The 12,598-nt window shown below is 39.1% G+C and overlaps 1 long non-coding RNA gene across 1 annotated transcript; it reads right to left on the bottom strand.

Annotated features, from left to right (window-relative positions):
• Positions 1-2,867: 2,867 nt before the first annotated feature.
• On the bottom strand, positions 2,868-6,246 carry LOC108492538. Its single transcript, XR_001873139.1, has 3 exons — positions 6,137-6,246; positions 4,431-4,520; positions 2,868-2,971 (listed from the first exon to the last, which is right to left on the bottom strand). It is a non-coding gene; the product is annotated as an uncharacterized LOC108492538 (long non-coding RNA).
• Between the last annotated feature and the right edge of the window lie 6,352 nt (positions 6,247-12,598).

Raw genomic sequence — 12,598 nt, 5'->3', positions numbered from 1 at the left:
TTCCTACTTGATTTTATTTCTGAAATAGACAAACTGAACACATGTACCCATGTCTCAAAGACCAGGCAGTACATGCTTAATTATGTTCAGAAATCTAATCCCTGAATTATGGAATGCATCATAATTTATTTCTACATTAGCAAAAGTGTGCTTTAAAAGTGATGGACCATCCCTTACCATATGCTTTATGGTTCTCACATTTGTATTAACAAAGAAGGAACAACCATCTTGAACAGATGAATATACAGCCATAGATAATTTTTCTTTCTTATCCATTCTTCCAGATCACCTCAAATATAATAAAATTCTTTTACCATATCTGCTAACATATAACAAAGTGTAGTAGTATACCTATATTAAAAACAGTTGCCAACACATAACAACTAATCAGTCCAAAGATCCACCTCTGGCTGAGCATTTTGTGTCTGACAATGTCCACTAACTCTGCAATGATTGAGGAAGGAAGGTAAAGACAAGGCAAATGCTGAGTTATACTTCCCTCTGGTGTACTCTTGCAGCTTCCAGCAAACTGCTGCTGGGGGAATTCATGCGGTAGAACGTTTCATCTGCATCATTAAAACCACTCTTAGCATTAGCCCAGTGTTGTGAATTAATTGTAAAATGTCACATCAATTAATTTCTATCCATCCAGGCCAGATCATGTATTGATCCCCTCAAACAGAAGGCTGAGTGTCAGGATTTTAAACAGTGGAGTGATGGAGTTGGCACCCAGATTCCTGTTTGGTGGTTGCATCTTTTGGGGTAGGAGATAATGGTACAGTGGAAATAGCACTGCAAGGCAGCTGAGATGAATGCTTATAAAGAAAAGACTGTGGAATAGCAATGCCTACGGTGTATGGTAGTATGAAAACATTGTGTCAATATTTTTTCCATGAAAAATACTGCGAGAAAAGATGCATTTTGCGGCTGCTACTTTTTGGGACACATTCCTACTATTCACTCACCTGTGCTTAGGGGTAAGGCAGCAAGAAGCAAAACAAATACCTTCTTTGGACTGGACAAAATCATGAAGAAATTTGTCACAAAATATCCTGGATATCCAGAGACTGAAATGCATTTTTACTCTGCTCATCTTATCTCAATTCACTGTGTCTGAGTGTTTTACACGCACAGAGTTTTGTTGAAGATAAGACTCCCAGGCAATATTAGGCAAATGAATTGTGGGGGTTTGGAAGCTGGAAAACCACCATCTTCCTTTTCCCGCTCATCTTTGTCTAAGAAAACATGAACAAAAAGTAGTTAGCTGTTTCACCTTTGTCACCATATTGCAAAATGGAATGTGATGAGGGCTGGGATGATATGTTGGGCTTCTCCTGTTTGTCTTGTGCACCAGTTCACACCTCTGGAAGAGCCACTTACTGGCTGCCACTCCAGAGCATCGTTTCTTCCTGAGTCCATGGAATTCACTACAGGACAACATGCTCACAGCTAACTTGGAAAGGAAATACCTTAAAAGATTTGTTGGTGGGGTGTAAGCAGGACTCTGTCTTTTCATACTGCCTCCTTCGTGCTGTATTTTATTCTGTCCGTTGGTGTGAGGCAGAAAGACAGACAAAGCCAGAGAGACCAAAAGGAGAAATGTGGGTTGGTAACTGATTCTTCAGAGCCTGAGTTACCTTTTTGTAATGTGATGTTTACAGGTTTTGTCAGGTATTTCCCATTCTGAGCACGTTGTGCTTCACCTCAAAGTTACCATCTATCAATTAGAGTATTGAACGGTGATGGAAGGCAAAATCTGAGAACAGGATTTTCGAGAAATGCCCTTGGTGCACTGAAGCTATAGAGGACCACAGAGATTATGCTGATTCCCAACCCCAAGGAGGGAGGATGTCAAGGCTGTGCAGTTGTATCTGTCTGGACAAGGCTACACGTTTTCCCCCATGTTACAATTACGTCCCAACTGTCTATGGAAATGACTGTGCATGATGGAGACAGACCAGAGCACTGAGCAAGTGCAAGCAGGAGCTGCATGAAATGTGGTTAAGTCAGAGCATAAGTAACAATATGGGATCACAGGAAAGTACTTCCAGCAGCGCTTCCTGCAGTGGTGCTGGACACAGCTGATCCTTGTCTAAATTTGCCTTTAATCATGCTCAGCATCAGTCTAATGTTTCCTCTGCTGCTCCTGTTGCCTGAAACAGATGATTTCCATAGAGAACAGCAAGTTTTCCTCGTCATGATCCAGCTGCCTGAAAGCTGGATCATGTGGGTGGAGTCACCTCTGGAACGGTCACGGTCTGGAAATGAGAAATGTGTACACAGTTTTGACACTGTCCAGTGCCAAAATGTGGATTGGGTAAGTTCTGCATCCCCCTATTTACCCTCAGCCACCCCACTAAATTTAGGATCTTTAAAAGGCCTGAGCAAACCAGGCCTTTGAGAATCTCATCTTGAAAGGACGAATAGTCATGAAAAATAGGATTGAGTATTCTGTACTTTCCCAAGTTAGAACAGTTTATTATTCTTATTCCCATTGAACACATTCTTTAGTATGTGTTTGAGGAATTTGTTTTGCTTCTTGCTGCCTTACCCCTAAGCACAGGTGAGTGAATAGTAGGAATGTGTCCCAAAGAGTAGCAGCTGCAAAATGCATCTTTTCTCGCAGTATTTTTCGTGGAAAAAATATTGACACAATGTTTTCATACTACCATGACTAATATCAAGTGCTGTTCTTGGACATTATTCGAATAGTATAAAATAAAAAAACATATAAAAAAAGGTGAATTCTATTAATACCATATGGAGTCAGATTAGCCCCTGCTGCTCAAGTATTCACAAAGAAGGCAAATCCTTCTATCTTCTCCTACCCAAAGCAATAGCAAAATAGACATAAGCTGTGTGATTACCAGTCTGAGGGTGATGGAATTCAAGGTCATGTTGAATTACTAATCATCTAACCATCACTTGGAACACACAGCCACACATGCCAGGCCAACTCTGCTGAATTGTGCTATGACAGCATAGTGGTAATAGGGAAGAAAAAGAATTTCTTAAAATACCAATGATTTTTCTGGTGCTCATGCTATATTTACCCCATATTTTTATGTACAGATTAACTCTAAATTTTCTGCTTTTCTGTATTGTATCTTCAAAACCAAAACTCTGCCGCAGTCAAATGGAGGTTTAAGTACCCACAGTTAAATGGTGTGATTCAGTGTTTTTAAATTCTCAAGTGTGATGCTGCGGGGCAAGTCTCAGGATTTAAATAGAGGAGAAGAACTCAGCCGTAACTGCTCATTTATTCCTGTCTTCACTGCCAGGAAGAAGAAATTATACTCAATAAATTCATGTCTTTGCCTCATCACGGGATCACATGGGGCTGGAGATTCACTCCCAGATCACCTGACATCCATTGCATAGCTCATCAGCATCATCATTTTTGTTCAGAGGAGCACAGGAACATGTCCTCTACCCACCTGGGCTTTCTGCTAATGCTCAGGGCTGTTAAAGTCTAAGATAAATGAACTCTGACTTTCTGTTCTACCAGGATTTGGACATTAGACATGAGCCTCTTGCTAATGAGGTGTAACAATTTATAGCAACGGTTTTAAGGGATTCCTGTAGCATCCAGTCCTGCTTAGAGCTGCCCTGGGTTCATCACTTTTCATGCTCACAAAAAAGAGTAAGAATTTGAGTTCCAATTAACAGCTAATATCAAGTACTTGGCCTGATGCCACAGACTTCCTACAGTGTTACAATTCTAATGTTTTCCAAAATGAAGTTCCCTTTTAAAAATGTATCGCTTGTCCTTCTTGATTGCAAGTGTTAGCTTTGTGTGCATTAAATTGCCTGAATGAGCCCCAAGACAGAGGTTGATGATGTTTCTTGAACGAAACAACTTTTTCCAGAATCTGCAGTTTCATCAGAGTTTGGAACGTGGGGTTTGGGGGGGTTTTTTTGTTTGTTTGTTTTTGTTTTCTTTTTCCCAAAAAAAGATTTTACTTACAAATTTTCTTTCGGGCATATCAAAATCACTAATTTCAACCAGAAAAAAAAATTGAGTTTTGTCAACCATCCTCATGTATCTGTTATTATAATAACACTTTAGTACAGAAATCAAAATAGGATCAATTGCAAAAGTCAGAATCAAATACTTCTGTCCTATTAAATGAAGCAAGTAATCACAGCTTTCTGGGCTTGAATGCATTGTTGCCACACCAGCCCTCCACCTAAAAGTTAGGGGTTTTAAACTCATACTGAAGAAAGTCCTAGAGATACTAGAATTCCCTAAGAAGCTGCAAATTTATTTTATGACCAGCTTTTTAAAAATAATATTTTTGCTGTATTTCCAAATACCCATACTTTTCATTGAAAATGCTATTGAATTGTTGACAATATTGACATTTTTAATTAGTGTCACTAGGTTTCAGAGTAAACAATAAAATTGCTGATATTTTCAACAAGTCTACCTGGCTGCTCTGCTTATCCAATGGTCCCAAGTGCCTCCAAACTCTGTCAAATTGCAGAAAAACAACAGCCAAAGGGTGTGCTGTGAAAACCTGCAAGATAATGAAATACTGAGATTGTGACTACAGCATTAAAAGATTAAAAAAGCAAAATGAAAGTAAATACAAGTGCAGTATTTACATATTACATCATTCATCTGCATTCAGAGAGATTGTCAGTTTTAAATATATATTAAGCTGCTGCACAATTTCCTTTTTACCAGACCAGATTGTGAAAGAACATCTAAATTCTTCCACAAAAATTTATGTTTCATTCTGCTGCAGAGCACAAAGTGCTTTAATGCAGAGCACACAAATTGTCATGTTCTTGTCTGGGGAACAGTCTTGAAATCATTAGTCAGTTTGCCAGCATAAGGAACATAACACAGAATCTGTGAGATGCATATGGTAACAACTTAGAGTCTTATGACCAATCTGTTTTTTGTAACAGTTTGTGAATATCTTTAAAATAAATTAGATCTATTAATCTATCTGATTTTGAAAGGGGTTTTTGTCTCATGTCAATTGTTTCTTTGCAGATTTGGATGTTTTCCATTTTAAACGTATGTGCTGTGATTAGAATACCAGAGTGATAGGGATCATTAAAATAACATTTTTCATCTTAAACTGTTATTGTTGGGTTTGGAACGTATCTGGTTATTTTAATGTGTCCTCCTTAAAGAGAAATAAATTACTTCATTTTCCTGGGAAAGTCCAGTCGGTTTTTGAGAAAGCCTTGTTTTAAGGCTGCCTATACTGTCTGCTTGGTTCTCATAATGCTTTTCATTCTTGTGTTTTGGTCTGACAATGTCCAACTCCAGGAAGCCAATTTTGCCTGTGGAAGAAAACTGATGTGTGGCACAGTGCAGGGAAATGTGCACCTTGTCAGAAAGGCTGAGTCCCGCAAGAAAAATTGTTTGTTTAAAAGTGTGTGGCCAGCTTTCCTTTGCTCTAATTAAAGCATAAATGTCATTGTTCTAAGGTTCTTTAAATTAGGTTTATTAAGGTCTATGCCACATTTTTGAATGCAATTAATGTGTGCCTAAGCTTTCCATTCCCTTTAATGTCACAGGAGATGTACTTGATATAATGTTGTTTAATATTTTAACAGAAGCTACAGAAACTGAGATTAGGCAAGTTTGTTATAAATTAAAAGCTAAATAGAACTCAGTGAATCAATCTCTTTTCTGGCAAGAGTAATTTCTTCTGCATTTTATATTCCTTCTGAATATAACTCACATTTCAGAATCCTACTCCCTGGCATCAAGGATTTATACACAGTTCACCCAGTTTATGGGCAAGATAATTTTTGTCAGTAATTACATGAACACTAGCATTCACACAAGGGTCGTGGGAGGTTATTTAAATTATACAGATGTCACACAGATGTAGATGAATGCCCAGATTCTGCTTTCATGGTGTGGGTTGGACTGTCAGCCGAGCACTGGACTCAAGGTATTACTCTGAATACGAGGTGTAAGTGCTGAAGTAGAAGAAATGGAATGCAGAAAATTGCTTAGACTTCATAGACCAGTTTTAAAGCAGGTTAATGCAAGTGCTTGCAGGATCACATGCCCTGAAATATTTTAATTAAAAATAAAATGTAAGGACGAAATGCCAAGCTGCAGCATGACAGGCTGGGATATGGCTCTTCCAAAGTTCACACTCACCTGTGGACAGCAGCAGGATGGAAATGGAGTTCCTAGAAGCACTAGCCTCCAAGTCCCTCAGTCATGTGAACAAGTAGGTCTGCAGGATCAGTTGCTTTGGACCTCCAGGAGTTCTGAGAGAACCAAATTGTCCCACAGATACCTATGACATCAGTTTTTCACTGTCAACATGGTGCTTGAGTACTTGCAAAGCTTTAAGTCAAGAGGAAGCAATGAACAGGCATGATATGGAACTGATGCACCATGTAAAAAACCTTGCCATTTAAGATTACTTTTATTAAAAAAGTTTTACAACTATGAGGATCTCACATTGCACATCTTAAAGCATCTTCTCTACCTCATGTTAGTATTGAATGGAATTCTGCAGTTCTTGCATAATGAGCAAGTGCTCATTAGTGCGAGAGGTGTAAAGAAGTGTGCAGATGTGAGACCTTCTCATTGCAAGGAATGAGTATTAATGAGCAGTAAAATGAGAGGTACTGAATATCATTTAAATCACCAAGAAAGCAACTATAGATAGTGCACAAGACTTGTGCTGAATGAGCCCCAGAAAAAGCACCAAAACTGAAAAAAAAACCCCAAACATTTAAAAAAGTATAATGTAACTTAACTATTAAGCTTATTTGCTTCAATAATTTTGCATCTCTGTTCCAACACCATTAACACCCACAGTATATTTGGCTGCTAAATGTGCTGTATTGAAGTATTCTGCCTATCAAGACTTGCATTTTGCATTCTTCATTTCCATTAAAGACACTGCTTGCAGCTAGGAAGACATTTGGGCTTCAAAGTCTGACTGATACAAGTAACCTTTAGCTTCACAGAGTCCAGGCCACAGAGGCAGAGCAGCAGAGGGGGATGGAGTTGCCCCTCTTACCTCTGAGTTAATGAAGGAAGACCGTGTCTGTCACCGTAGTTGCAGAGCTTAGGACAATGTAATTAATTTTCCTCGGAGTCTGCTCCATTTATGAGTATGTAAGAAATAAGATCTCGATTAGTTTATTGTCAATAATAATTTTTCAGTAGCTGCAGTCCATGAATCCAGTTTCCCTGCAGAGAAAGAATTATTTAATACCATCTAGACAAATAAGAATCTTAACTTTGGATATACAGAACATCTCAAAACCAATTCATATGAGGGAAACCATCATTTGGATGGAAATAGGAAATCTGAGAAGTAGATGAACCCCCTAAGATGCAAAGGTAAATACAGTAATAAAGATTTCTGACTAATCACCGATCATATTTGTAATGAAAAAGAGTTTAAGATCCACAAAAGTGAATCCTGGCAATGGTTATCTCACCTCTGATATGTTTCTTAGAGACAACTAATAGCATGTTAGTAAGAGCTTGCTGAACCAGTGATCCCTAAATATGAGGAATGCAGAGACAGTGGTATTGTTGTATCACTGTCTTATCTGGCAAAAGTAAGAAATAATATCTACCCAGACATGAATTTGGCTGTGACACAGAACAGCACAAAGTCAAAAAATATTTTCTTTAGTTCAGTGGAATTACATTTGACCAGAATTACATTTGACCAGAAATGCCTTCTAAAAATCCCCTAATAAACTCAGTGGGTTATGAAGTAATGTTGAATAGCAGACACAGAACAGTGAGAGGTAATAACATACATTGTTGGATTTATTTATTTATGACACAAGATTACTGGAATACGTGCTGGAAGAAGAAAATGCAAGGACAGAGACAGAGACACTGCATTTGTATCCTATGGATCACATTAGAACAATTTGGGGATAAAACAGGGAGCCAGATTGTCAAAATGGTTTAAGTGGATGAAAATTATTTCTTTCTATGAGTACCTTCTTTGAGAATGGCTGTCAGAAGACAGAGCCAATACAATTTTACCCTGATGTTCAGTGAGTGTGAGTGGTATTGGATAGCTGTGTAAAAAGATATTTTAGAATTTTATTGGAGCTAGGACAACCTTCCCTCTATCCCGCAGTAAAATTATAGATCAAAATGAAGACATTTTTGTTTCATACATATCAAGGTGCTATGTTCAGTGAGGTACTGTGAAAGAAACACCCCGATCCTACTCAGGTACTGTCTCCTGGTAATAGACAATATTGTTCCTCTTGTCAAAATTTGAAATTACATTTACAAGTGGATTGAGAGTCTTAAATACTTTCAGCAAGCTGTTATGAAGTTCCTGATAACTCATCCTACCTATTTAAGCATATTAATATTGATTTATCTATTTAGATATTTATTTAACCCTTATCTCTGTCTCCCATGTTCTATGTCACTTTTAAACAAGGGACAGATTTAAAAAAAAAATGTGTATTTAACCATTATGCATAACTTCCTGTCCTTTATCCAGCTATAACTGATATCAGTGTCAATGGGAAGACTCCAAATGACATCAGTCAGAGATGCTGAGGACTTTTGATAATTAAAAATGTTTCTTTCTTTATTTGTAATCCCTTTTTTCCAAGGGAGAAGGTGGTGAGTTCAAACAATTTGTTACATTTGAAAACCAAGCACAATGCTTGCTCCTGTTATGCTGTATAAGAGTAGAAAAAAAGCAAGAGAATTCATGGGAAACGGTTAAGAGCTGTAGATGGAGACAAAGCAAAATTGCAACAGAAAACCTGAAAATAACTATTCATAGAACACAGTGAACTTCCCTGAAACCAGACATGCTGATCCCAGTTCTCACACCCCTGAACTGACATCCACTGGTGCTGCAAAAGACATTGTTCCCATGTCTGCAGCCCCTACACAAATGTCTTTATTTGTGAGGAAAAGTCACTGAGGTTTATGGCTGGTTCAGGGCATTTGAATATCAAAATATCACACTCATGAGCGACTCCCAGCCCTACCCACTCACTGACCACACTGGGCAGGGTGTCAGAGTAGGCTCTCTCTGAGTACTGTGCAGAGCCAGAACCACTAATACCATCTTTTTTTTAAGTTACCCTTCAAGACTCACTTTTTCCAAGTCCACATGTTTCTTCCAGCAAGGATCCTGGTGAGTAACAAATCAAAGCTGTAAATCTGTGACGATTTAAGACCTGGCCTTCCCATGGGTTTCAGGAGGCTGTCAGTGCCTCCATTGTGATGGCAGTTTCTTGGGAGCAGTCCTGAGCCTTCCTTTTCCCTGCCCTGGGCTGAGAACATGGTTGGCCTTTAGCCAAGATGCAGAGAGTTGCTCAGGTGGATGTTAATTTTGAGGAGGCAGATGAACAAGGATAATACATCACTCTGAAAACTCTGTGGCACAGTATTTCTGATAGACTTTATAATCCCCTGCTGCCCTGAGCAGCACAGCTTTATCTTCAATGGGTACATTAAGCTAGTTCTCTGCAGAGATGGAAAAACCCAAGCTCCTGCATTGCTCAGTGCTCCGTGCTAACATTAGTCCGTGGGTGGACCTGGACATTGAGCCCACATTGGCACAAACTGGGCCAGATGTGTGCCTGTAGCACAACATCCATTTTATTGAGGAGAGAGGGAATGGACCCAGCTACACCATAAGATCTGTAGCCTACTGCACAGCAAACTGGATAGAAGCATATTTAGGGTTTTGTTTTCCAACTGCACATATTCCAACATGGAAGTCACTATCTAATGGTCCCTGTTCTGCTGTGGGCTATGGCTCTGGTACTGCAGAGGGATTTCCTCTCAGAAAAAGTAGTATTTTCCTGAAGATATGAACAAGAAATTCCAAATGCAAAAGCAATAATTCAGTACTTAGGTGAATGCCACTTGGATGAGCTGTTGTTATTGTTTTATAGCAAATATTTCTGTAGCATGTGGTGGCCAGCTCACTGAAACATGAAGATAATGACAATCCTTGCTCCATGGAGCCTTCAGCTGACGAGCCATAGCAGATAGACAACACAGATCTGTGGGATGGGGTGGGAGGCAGGCACAATGAGATTTCAAAAAAATCTCAAACAAACCCCAGCCAGAGAAACAGCTTCCAAAATATTTATTAAGGTTTTCAAGGCTTCAAAGAGAAAAGAGTCATTCCAAACATAAACTCTCATCCCACATAGACAGTGCTTGTACTTACATGCTGTTGTCTCAACAAGCTTCTGTTTTCAGTATAAAACCTTCCTGGTTTTGAATATAATTGCCAGGAGATGAGTTTGGAGATGTGATGTTGACTGCAGAGAAGTGCTGCATGTGGATGATCACAATTTACCAAAGGGCTGAGTATGGCTTGTCTTAGCCTGCATGGCTCAGGAGCAGTGTTAGAGGAAAGAAAGAAAGAAAAAGAGATAAAAATGGAAGGGAAAGCAAAGCATGTCACAATCATGTTCAAACAAAATGTGTTTTTCAGGAAAGTTCAACCTAAAAACACTTACTTACCAGACAGTTTGAATGAAATATATTATTTCATTTAGAATTTAAGCATATCTTGAAGACTTTTCTTTTTCCACCAGCCAATAATGGACAGAAACACCAGCTATTACTGCAGCTGGTAAGCACGTGGTAGCTTGATGAACACTTCTTGCTGAACAAAGACATTAGCACTCTACAGATCCTTTTCAGTAGAACTGACAAGAAATTTCTCCACTGTGTAAAAAGTACAGTCTGGCTAATGCAGGGAAATATTAGCACAGAAAAAGGTGAATTCCAAACTGTAAGGGAATATCAGCTCCAAAATGCAGTTTTAGTTTGCCCTCTTCCTCGTCCACTGAAAACCAAAGTCTATCAAAAGACTGACTATCAGTGCAAATCCTTATGGTAATCAGATATTTCTAGTTACAATATGCCCAGGTGCACCAGGACTTACTTCCACCTACTGCTGAAATAAGCCCTGTGCAGGGGTGAGTTTCAGCCCACATTTTCCCAGTCTGTTCAGTTATCTCCATCTTTGGGCTCGGCTGCATTCCCTTCCTTTTTCAGAGTCTTCCTCTCATCCCCAGGCAGTTGCTCACAGCCCACTCCCTCCTTTCCAGTTCCAACGCAGTCCTTTTAAGATTCATATTCTTTTTGATCTCCAGGCTCTCAGACTTGGCAAGCCAGCTGTGTAACTGCCCGGGGCCTGCAAAATAGCATTTTCCTGACTGATTATTGAGTTATTATTATTTTAACTCCCTTGAAGTTGTTTACCCCAGGTATCATGTCTTGATCACTGTTCTGTTGACCATTGGTTTCCATCTTCTCCCAGACTAAACAATTTTCCTGGACTTAACTCTATAAATAATCTTCACATGCACAGGCTGAAGCATATAAACTCTTCATGAAAGAAGTGCACTTAATTCCCCTGGTTCTCCAAACCACAGGAGTTAAGATCAGTTATCTAGAACATTATACAAACAATTCCCAGATTTATGGGTTAGATCAGTGGTGGTAAAGGCTTCTGTGCCACAGAAGAGCTGTGTCCAGCTCTCGAATTTGCTTTCCTTCATAGGTCTTCTCAGCTATTCATATGAATAGGGAGGTGAGGGAGTAGGTGAGTTGTCCTGAGGTATTGGATAAACAAGCATCTTCCTTCCAAAAATTCCTAGCAGCCAGAGCTTTCATACCTGGTATATTCACTTGCTAAAATTGTCCCTTTGTTTAATATTTTCTAGTTATCTTTCTTTTCTTGTCCCCTCCAACTCATATTTTCATACCATTTCTTTTTATAAACCATTTTGTACTAAGAATATTTTTCCACTATAGCCCGAGGTTTCTTACTTTTTTTGATTCCTTTTAAAAAATGGTGGGAACTGAATAAAAGAGAACCCTTCTAGCAGAAAATGGAAAAATATTTTTCAAGACTTCCTAAAATATACTATTTGTGGGTAGAGCAATGCACTGAAAACAGAAAACACTGCATCTTACTTCTTTGCCTAATTCCACACTTCTGATGCATACAGTTAAAATGACATACACTGAAAACCTAAGAAAATAAGCATGAGTACCTGGAAGAGGAAAAATAACTTACAAATGCATTTCCAGTTTTCTGGGAAAATTTAGCTTTTATCAGTGTGCATGACAGATTTAGCAGCTGTCATGTACCAACAGCAAAGCTGGATGTTGAACACTTAGGACACAATGCTACAGAAAGCTGCAGTGGGAACAAAAGAGGAGATAGGGCTGCAACAGCTGCCACCAATTCTATTCTATTCAGGCCCACATAACACTCTATTAAAATCTTTTATGTCTTTTGCAACCTTGAATATGCCTGTGTCCCCAGTCACTGCTAACAAGGTGAAACATTAAGAGAAGGCCTTCCTAAAGTAGCCTGGATCCATCTGGAGTCAACTTCCACTAAACTCTGGGGCTCTCCTCATACTTGGTGCAAGGGCAACAGTTTTCTTCTGATTTAGCATTGAGGTGGAATTGCAACAGCAGGAGGTTTTGTGGTACTTTGCAAGAAACTTTTGGAGCCACTGCGAAATCCACCCAGACAAAACATCCAACTGCTGGATAAAATGCAGTATCCCAGAATTAGGAAATGTTCCTTTGCAATGCAGGATAACCATTCAACATGCTGGT

The sequence above is a fragment of the Lepidothrix coronata genome, unplaced genomic scaffold, assembly GCF_001604755.1.
Source record: "Lepidothrix coronata isolate B3197 unplaced genomic scaffold, Lepidothrix_coronata-1.0 Scaffold11, whole genome shotgun sequence".
NCBI classification, from domain to species: domain Eukaryota; kingdom Metazoa; phylum Chordata; class Aves; order Passeriformes; family Pipridae; genus Lepidothrix; species Lepidothrix coronata.
This window is presented reverse-complemented; position numbering and strand designations above follow the sequence as displayed.